This window comes from Argopecten irradians, chromosome 12 (assembly GCF_041381155.1).
Source record: "Argopecten irradians isolate NY chromosome 12, Ai_NY, whole genome shotgun sequence".
NCBI lineage: Eukaryota > Metazoa > Mollusca > Bivalvia > Pectinida > Pectinidae > Argopecten > Argopecten irradians.
This window is the reverse complement of record NC_091145.1, coordinates 13155736-13165954: the sequence shown is the minus strand read 5'-3', so window position 1 is coordinate 13165954 and position 10219 is coordinate 13155736. Positions and strand designations below refer to the sequence as shown.

Genomic DNA, 10219 nt, shown 5'->3' with positions numbered 1-10219 from the left:
CCTACCACCATATTTATTCCGCAGCGAGTTAGAAACAGACCTAAATTTCTTTTACAAAAATGTTACCAATCTTTTCATGTTATCCATTAAACTTCTATCTGCCGACACTTGGACGTGAAACGTAAGTGGGCAATTTCGTTCATCGTGACAACGTAGCTCCATCTGTAGTCCATAGAGCTAGTTATGAGAGATCACGGGTTCGAACCTTGGTTAGGCGAATCATTTGCAAAGTTTGAGAAAGGAAGAAGCAATGAAAAATTTTTGGATTGGATCGATAATCGGTAACCGGGTAACACGAAAGGTAAAGTATCCGACTAATCGTCGTAGGTCCCTAGTTAGAACTCCAGTCTGAGTTTTCTTCAGTTCCTTTTCTGGTATTATAATTTATACATGCAGTTTTCAGTGAACTTAGACCGCTAACTAAAGTATACAGTATTATCATTGGAAAGAGTTTCTTTTTATTCTATTCCATTTGTAAATTATTAACGATGTGAAATCTTTTGAATACTTACGAGTTGGCGTACCGACTTCACTACGTTATATCCCCCGGTAGAAACACCTTATCAAGGTAGTGGTATATATAACAAGTGTTTCTATTGTTTCTTCTTACAAAAAGGTCATCGTAAGTACATTGTCTAGATAAGGTGATCAGTAGAAATATTATACTTGCTTTACTTTAGCAGGCTTGGTATTGTCAAATCTCATGTGCATATAGTCACCAGGATGCTAGAGCACTCAGTGGAAACTTTGTGTCTTTTAAACTCTTTATTCTATGTTTCAGAACATTCCACGTCTCAAAATAGAGATTTATTCACACATTCTTTACTGTATAATTGCATATGCCCCCCTTTAGAGAGTTGGTTGTCATCAACAAATGTGAAAACCAAATCGCCAAACGATTTGCTAATATCACGCCGTAGTCACCGCTGGTCGCCAACGCACGGTGACACTGTCGGTATTAAACATGCCAAACAGGGATGGTACTCTTGTGAACAATTACCAACGAAAGCGCCAGGACTTTTATTCCTACGGTTACAAATCACTGCCCTCATAACTCGAAATAATACAATATATTATTCATAAAGTATGTATATTTGAAAATTGCGGATTCCTACTGATTGCGATCTATTGGGATTTGCACGCTTCGGTGTATACTCGAACAGCGATTGCTACCATTGAAATGCTTAAGGCAGTAACAACTGACGACCAGTATTTATCGGCAATAATTCGCGCTGTATTGGCGCGCCTGAAACAGCTATTACATGGACTAGGGGGCGGAATGACGATGGCATCAAGCCCCGCCCTTTTCTGTTTGTGAACTCCACAGCGCACATTATGATTATGTTTATAGGTATATGTATGGGCACATTAGAAGAAGAGTGACAGAGACTATATTTTGTGGACATAATCAGGAGAGGCCTTTTTAAAGCAATCACCAGTACGATACAGACGTTACCTTGCAAGGTCTCCGCAACATTCGCCTCACTTCTACAGAAGAACAACTGCACATTCGAAACAGCCAACGGTAAGCATTCATATTATTTTCAACTTTTTCGCCTCGTTGATAGTTTTGTAGTAATCATCATCATTTATAAAGTTTCTTCTAACGAACATATCTATAAAATTATCAGCTATACTGCTGCACATTAAATGCGGTATGTTAGATATACTTTTATAATGTCGCAATATTTTTTCATATTTGTTTCCTGTGTGAAACGAATAATTTGACCATAGGTCAATAGCATGAATTATCATATGATAGGTTCATATCGCACATGCGTCACTAACATACCGTCCGAACGTTGAGGATAATTCTAAATCATATTAGCAAATATTAATAAACATTTTATTTAGTCCGATATAAGTTGAGAAAATCTGACCTGCCGTTCCTTCTGGAATAATAGTATTTACTATTGAGAACATATGCTCCGACAATCGCACGTTCTAATGTGCAATTCTATATATGTTTAATCATATCTTTGAAGAAAAGACACTGGTCTGGTTTGGAAAAGAAGCAATCGAACAAAAAAAAATATATATATATAACCGAGATTTTCGGAAACATTATCGCATATGATATTATTGAAATTAAAAATGAAAAAGAAATTCAAATAACGAATACAACCAATTGCATGAAAGAAAATATTGTCACCGATGGATTAGGTTAAAGATACTGTGTTTTATGATCGGACAATTTTCAAATAAGTCTTGATACTCTTGTCGTGACTTTGAAAAATATCTTTTAATGACGGTGTATGTCTTTTAATATAATAATAAATATATACTGCATAAGTAGGCAGAAAAATCAAATTTTATAGTTAACTTTGGTCGGCAAAATCATTTCAAAATATATCACCTAAACAGTTTGTGATTCCTTAGTAGAATATTTGCAGTTATTAGAAATTTGTGTTTTATTTTTATTTCGATATAATTGCCCCCGATACCATCGGCTGCCCGATATCGTAATACATACCTAACAGTTATGAATCATCTTAGCATCCTGTGATAGCGGCTAACTGTTAAGTAGTTCACCATTCCGTCAGGTCGATTGGAACCCTGGCGAGGACTAGATTTAACTTACATTGAACAATGATCTTTATGTCAGTACTGCTGCAGCGATCACCAATGGTTAACATTGAACATGTAATGCTTACTTCAACACATGAGAAACGATTATAATCATCACCACCGTATTCTTCCTAAAGCCTTGTACTTATCTTGTATTCAACAGACAAAATGTGTGCGATGACTGAAATGATGATAAGTTGTTAAATATATATCCAATATGAACAATATTTCCATTGCAAGGTGTAGGTCGCCGGGTTAAGAAAATGACCTTTTGAAGAAATTCATTTGATTATTCTCGCCATTGATATATATCTATGAGAAACGAACACATTCACGCCGAAAACCCATAATGAATAAAATGAAATACTGCGAGTTGATCTCGAGTATTGTGTCTATTTGATGCTATAAACATTATACTGGTTTAAAGTAGACAATGTAAAGAAGCTTTCTCTGGACTCCGGACAATTGGACACATTTGTCTATCATCATTTCATCAGCTATTTTCATTGATGTGTTCGAAATAAGCATATCGACTTGAATCGTTTTATTAGGAACAATAATAAAGATGTATGTATGATTTGTATCAATTATGCCCGTCTTACCAATGTCTGCCATTTTCTGTCAATCATCGATCAATTAATACCGAACAGTCTAGTAAGTTGTGTCTTTTTCTAATGCAGCGTTGTAAACATCAATATTTTTATACTTTGAAATAACGATGTAAAGATGCGAATTGTATCATGCTTAAACAAGATAGTAAACTCTCATATAAATTGCTTTATTGATCTAACGACTGAGATTCGTCGCACATTTAAAAATAGATCTCATCTACTCCGGCAATGACTTCCATAACTAATATCCTCATTAGGCTTTGATAATGCTTCCCCCGCCTGTTTTAATAAGAAATAGCTATAACCTAGATGAATCGTGGATAAAGGTTAATTGTTTAATACCATCGGAAGCAAGCTTCATGATATTTATTGACATATAACAGCGAATCGAAGCTAGGCATTCAGTTGTTATCGCAAAACAAAATGTTGATGATGGACGTGAACGTCTGAGATGTATATCACGATAAATTGTTAAAAAATGATGCATATATTTATGCTTAATAATATTACATTTTTGATGTAATTTAGATACTGCTATTTACCTGTAATAAAGAAAAAATATTGAAGATATGAGCCTTTTGAAGAATTTCTTGCATATGTTTTGTCCATATAGTCTTTGAATTATCTGAAATATGTGATATATATGGCATGAAGGCATCTAAAACAGGAGCCAGTTTCACGAACATTCCTTTAATTTAAGAAATTCCATAACCTAAAATTTCTCAATAGGAAATCATTACATGTTTCAAGGAAGGTTCCTTAACTTAAGGTTTTCCCTTAACTTCTGTAATGCTTTCCTATGGGGATTTATAAGTTAATGAATTCCTTATAGTTAATGAATGTTCATGAAATTTGGGGATTATAATATAGGTCAGTGTTATGCCAAGCATATTTAAGCCTATCAAGAAAAATCCCTGCATTAATTAGGCGATGTGACTAACGATATATTCCTAATCCTGCTACATAACCAACAACCTCATTTTATCATTATGTTGTAATCACGATGGGAATTTATAATTACGGTAATGAATACCAATTTTTGTGAGCGATGATTGAATTTATCAATTTTTGTCTATTGATTTTACATAACTTTCTTCATGATAAGACTAAAGACGAATGCATGAAGTTTGAGGTTTTGATGTGTTATATCGATATATAGTGTCATTATCTTTACACATTCTCATCATTTTTAGACATTTAACCGTGAGCGAAATAGTCGCAATCCGCTTTGATCATTTAAAAAAAGAAATAGAATTGCTATTCTAGCCATTGATACTATTAACTTTCATGCTTATATCTCTTTAAAGTACATTTTACTTATAAGTCTACTTAAGCCTTAAGGGTAATATTGGTGAGTTTTATACCTTGTTTTATGGTATGACATAAACGAGTGGATTTATGTGTGAAGATATTTCGTGTGAATTTTTACATGGGCATATTTCATTACAAAGACCAACAAAGTGACATTCACCTGTCATGGTTACTCCTGAGAGGTTCCGAGGGTTTAGATCATCCGGAAACATCGTATTCCCTGAAGAATGCAATAGGTTTGTTTTCCAACAGACATGCACGCGATATTGGGGAAGAGTACAATGTACTTACATGCGAACATATAAATGTCATTAAAGAAGAGGACTCCTGTCGCGTAAAGTGCCAAGGGCTTAGCGAAAGCAATATAGCATGTCGTAATTCAGCAAAAAGTTTAGCCATGCACATTGTATTTTACATTTAATAATTCAAATAACATTTACTTTTAGTAACAAACAATCGTCATATTTTGAACAAGTGGAATTTTTTGAATGTCTTAAAAATAAACTTGTTGCACACGTTCCGTACTGAACTTAGTATCCAGAGCTTTCATACAAACATTGTCATACAGGGCAGTTTACGATATTGTTGTATGTACAAATAGACATAGACTTAAATTTGTTTACGATCTATATTGATGCTAAACATGCTACCGTGTTTCACTATTAAAGTTTACAAGTATTTCAAAGGAACTGGACAAAAATAATGAATAGTGATGTAATCTGGAAATATCATATTTACTAATTCTCAAAAATGTAATCGAAAAGGAAACCCATGAAAACTTCAGTACAGCATATTCATATGTTCTTTAAGTACTTGATATATATCGATTTTCAACAAATTTTATTTATTTTTGCAAATACGATGCAAATTAATTTGGCATCAGTCAAAGCCTATATTAGACATCCCCCAGAATACTAGGTCTATGTCGGTAATACTAATAGTACATACAATTTGTCAACCTTTTGTATTGGTTGAGTAGTGGTAGGGATGGATGATACTTCCTTTCCATTTCCCTTTAATCCTTGCCATTATTAGGCCTTACATATCGCCTTACATATCGGATAACAAATCATTACGCCAAAAAGTGCCTTACAATATATCAATAAAAGATGATAAGTGTCATTGACTACCCTTCTTAAAAATAAAGGCTCTCAAAAATTAATGAATTCATGAAATCTTTATTACTTGTATCATCTGGTGATATCAATAAAGCCTAGATATGATAACCAAGTAATGGCGGAAGGTTCTGTCATGTATATCCGGCTATATATTTAAAAGTTATATAGGACTGTATCGACGATATTGGTTTTCCTACCATGGAGACATTATTTCGTGTACAAATTCTTCCTAGTTAGTTCCCTTATCAGTGTATATCTCTTTAACTACAGCCAATGACAATACTGTGCATTTCAGCGGCTAACATGTTTTGTAGCCTTCCAATTGTTTTACAAAATTGAATGACTTTTGTAATCACGAACAAACTGATTAATATATAAAAAACATATGAAATACATCATTTTTGTTAGCAAAGTCTATTATTATGACTCTATTTAAAGTAGTTTCATTACCTTTCGTCAAATTTTCAGCTTACACATAGTTATAAGATCTGATATCACAATAAACATTTTTATTAAATCATTTTTTTAAAATCTTTTTTAAACGAAATAATGATTACAATATAAAACTTAACTGATAGAAACATTTTCCATATAAAAATAAGTACTGATGTTTGTGTAGATGGCAAATGGGTAAAACAGTCCACTAAGACTATTCCCAATATCATACAATTTGTTTTTTTATTATAAGTTGATGATTCTATAATGATATCCTAGATAATTACACATGTGAGTGGGTTAATTATTGGAAACAAACCAATATCCATATTATGTTATCGAATTTTAACGAGTATTGGACCTCTGGACCACCCAACTGACCGCACTTTCCTATTTTCTTCATTGCGCGACATTTTTTTTATCCCACTGTTCATTTTTCTAAATCTTATAATTATGATGTATTAGTGGTGTTGTTGTGATTGATAAAGATATTCAGACGACAACATACCAGTTATTACATATAAATAGGAAACATTTAGTTGGATCGCACGGCTAAAATTCATAATAATCACCCCCTAATCCAATATGAAACTGCGATGAAAACCATTGATTCCGAGCGTTGCCCAAGTTACTTGTATCAGTCGGGAAGGATCACCTAGCACTCTAGTGTGAGATGACACGTCGATATCCCGTGGAGGCTTCCCATTAATGCTATTGACGAATGGACACCAACTCAATATCAGAAATCAGCAATGTCCTCGACAGTATTCAAGGCAACAAGTGCATAATGTTCTGTTAAAACATCATCACAGGAACCTCTGTTCGGGAATTCGGGAGGAATCTAATGGCTCTTAGTGATACCGAACGTTAGAAATGCTAAAAGGGAGTACAATTGTGATTTTTTTTAAATATTTTAGTCACTCGTTGAATTATTTTACAAACAATGAACACTGGGGTTATTTAAGGACATTTTAGGAGAGTTTGATGATGAACGGAATAAAGTGTTCATGAACAAACAAAAACAACAAAGAACTATTTCCAGCACCAGCCAAGTATTCAGTATTGTCTCTGAGCATATCATGGCGTAGTGATATGGGGATATTGGTCACGTGTCATCGAAACTATTAGCGGAAAAGAAAGACACAAGTTTTATGAATAAAGTATCCAGGTATCGTTTTTATTAACCAACACTCACAAATCTTATTCACATAAAATCATTGGGACGAACTCCAAATATCTGATTGAACATTTAGATTTTTCTTTAAGAGACTGTTTTGACTTGAAGTGTCAGTGTTGTTGCTGCTGCCCTTCATGCTCAGATTCTAATAACAAAATGATGGTCTGTCTTACTAAGCATTTGCAGAACATTGAATTGAAAAAATCTATTTATTACATGTTATCAATAAGCGGAACAAACCTCATTTTAAATTGTCGATATACATTAAAATTGCTAATAGATAAGACGCAGAATTTCAATGAAAATTAATTATAAGCAAATATATTTCTGATTATGTTCTGAGCAGGACATTCTTCGTTAAATAATACAGGAAAGTCAGGTCACAAAGTACCAACGTAGGAAATTTATATCTATACGAAAGACGTTTGTAAAAAAAATACTTTAAACCTAAAAAGACAGTAAATGTATTGAACTCTAAACAAAGTTAGTGACACATATATTTCTGTTAACGTGACGCAACCATCAATATCCATGCGCCATTTGGATGATCTCAAAGCGAGTGAAGGAAAACCGTAACGAAGCTTACCCTCACCAATTTTAAAATGACGTAAGTATTTTGGAAACTGCTTTGGAGTAAATATGTAATTATGCTTATAACAAATTGAATAAGGTACAGCTTCTTATATATCAAAATATAGAACATTTAAAACGGTTTTTGGGATAATAAAACAAATGGGTTCGACGTACCGATTCCAAACCAAGGTTTTCTAAACATAAAAATATGGATACCTGTCTCTAAACAAAGATTTCTTGACATAAAAATATGGATACTTTCTCTCGCCAAGGTTTTCTTAACATCAAAAATATATTTATATTCTGAGTGTTTCGTCACTATATGAATCAACCAACTGACGAAACCAAACATTTGCCTATGAAAACACTATGAATACACTATGAATACAACGATTCTCGTGCATCGATCAGCTGATTTCAAACATTACGCCAATTTCGTATCAATAGCAAATAGTCCCCCACAATATTTTCATGTATAATATTTATGTGTTGTTTCATGATGTAGAATCAACTAAGGTTTACTGTAATAAGTCAATCAAATCTTATTTTAACTGTATTTCTTGTTTATCGTTTCTTACTTGCAAAAAAGGTCGACTAGAAGGCGGAAGCTTGAAAACGCTTCTCTAACAACTTGCAAGGTTTTCTAAACATAAAAAATATGGACACTTTTCTCTAAGAGCAATTTATATTCTAACTTGTATTAGCATATTGTAGCAATCGAGACATTGAACCAAAACTCAATCTTCGGAGAATTTTCTGATATTAAAATACATATGATGACAACTTTCTACTCACCAGTTTTTGTTTTTTGTTTTTTTTTTTTATAAAAAACAAACTAAGTCTTCAATAATTCTTTAATTAACCTTTTTATGTAAGACATGTCAAATAAATGACTGACTGAGAGTTCATCACAATGAAAACGTCTGATATTACGCATATAGCGAAGACAAAATGGAAGTTTCTGGTAGAGGAGTCGTATTTCAATACATAATTTACACGGTTTCTTTCTATGCCAGACTATTAGGAATATTAAAATTTCATACATGTCCTTCGATGTCTCGTCAATTTACAGGGCGGTGACTGAAAAACAGCGAAAGAAGTCTTAATTTGATCTACAGGGGTTACTGCATTCTGATATTTTTAGAAATGGTATACGTCAACGAAAAGTTAATTTGAATTTTAGCGGTCTTTCTAGTCATCTCAGCAGGTATTAAAATGGAGATGTTTTTGGTATATCGATTTTAGAGGTAAAATGATGGGAGTGCCTCTTCATTGTACGTCAGTGTAGTTTGATAGAGAATGTGGCATATCGTCAAACAGATGAATAACAATAGGTTTAATTACACTTATGGAGTATATAATGTACAAATGTACTTCGATAATGTCGTATGATACTGCATCTGTGGATGCCTACAGAATATGTGTAAAGCACCTGGATGAATATAAATGCAGTATACTACTTATATCCAGTGTTATGTGACAACAATTTGGCAGGGATTGGTTTGGTCTTATTAGTTTAACGTACTATCAACAGCGACCCAGAGGTGGAGGGCTTGTGGTAATATGTCATGACATTTTAACCACTAGGCCACCACGGCCTCTTTCGCAGGAAAGGAAGCATGAATGTCGTTTTCTGATCTCCATTTCAGCATCTATCATCTCCATGATTTGATATATTTACTCCAATGCGTTATGGTATAGGATAATAGTTTAGCACTGACTTACACACGACTACTTGGACCCGTAAGAAGTGATTTCCCCTCAGTACTGAACTTATTCACCTACTACTGTTAACAAACACGTTTTATCACAGCAATGCATGTCCTGGAGTGGCAATCATACAAAGGCTTTTTGCATAAAGGTGCTTATCATGGGTTTTGCAGATTTTATTTGTCTGTAAAACGCTTCAGTTTAGTTTCTCAAACGTATATGAGATAAAGCATCTTTTATCAACGGTATGTAGTGAATGTTATTTCTTGAAGAATTGCTCATGGAACATAGGAAGGGCCTTTGGGGTTAATAATGACCTTTAATCGTTTGCCTGTTTTATCCAACGCATTCTCATGATCTATTGCTTGTTGAAGTCTAATTTTGACATTCCAAAATGGTTTTTTTCCTGGGTGAGAATAAGAAAAACAATAGAAAATATCATCTTTTGGTGGCGACCGAGTGGTCACGATGTTCCGACATATTACTTCTAGAAGTCCAGTTATAGGTCGCGAGTTCGAAAACCGTTTGGGACAGTTACCAGGTACTGTAGACAGTTGGATTTTCTCCGTGTACTCCGGCTTTTCTCCACCACCTAAATCTGATACGTCCTTAGATGACCCTGGTTGTTAGGTCGATGTTAATGCAACCAAGCCCAACCAAATATCTCGGTCTTCATTCTATTTTAGGAAATAGGTTACTGTCACCATGTGATTAAC

At 33.8% G+C, this 10219-nt stretch overlaps 1 protein-coding gene across 1 annotated transcript in view; it reads left to right on the top strand.

The window, feature by feature from the left end:
• The first annotated feature begins 1274 nt into the window (after positions 1-1274).
• Positions 1275-10219, top strand: part of LOC138336308 (protein PRQFV-amide-like) — a 33419-nt gene continuing 24474 nt past the window's right edge. Inside the window, exon 1 of the mRNA XM_069285745.1 lies at positions 1275-1525. The gene's annotated coding sequence lies outside the window, so the exon portion shown is untranslated. The remainder of the gene's footprint in view (positions 1526-10219) is intronic.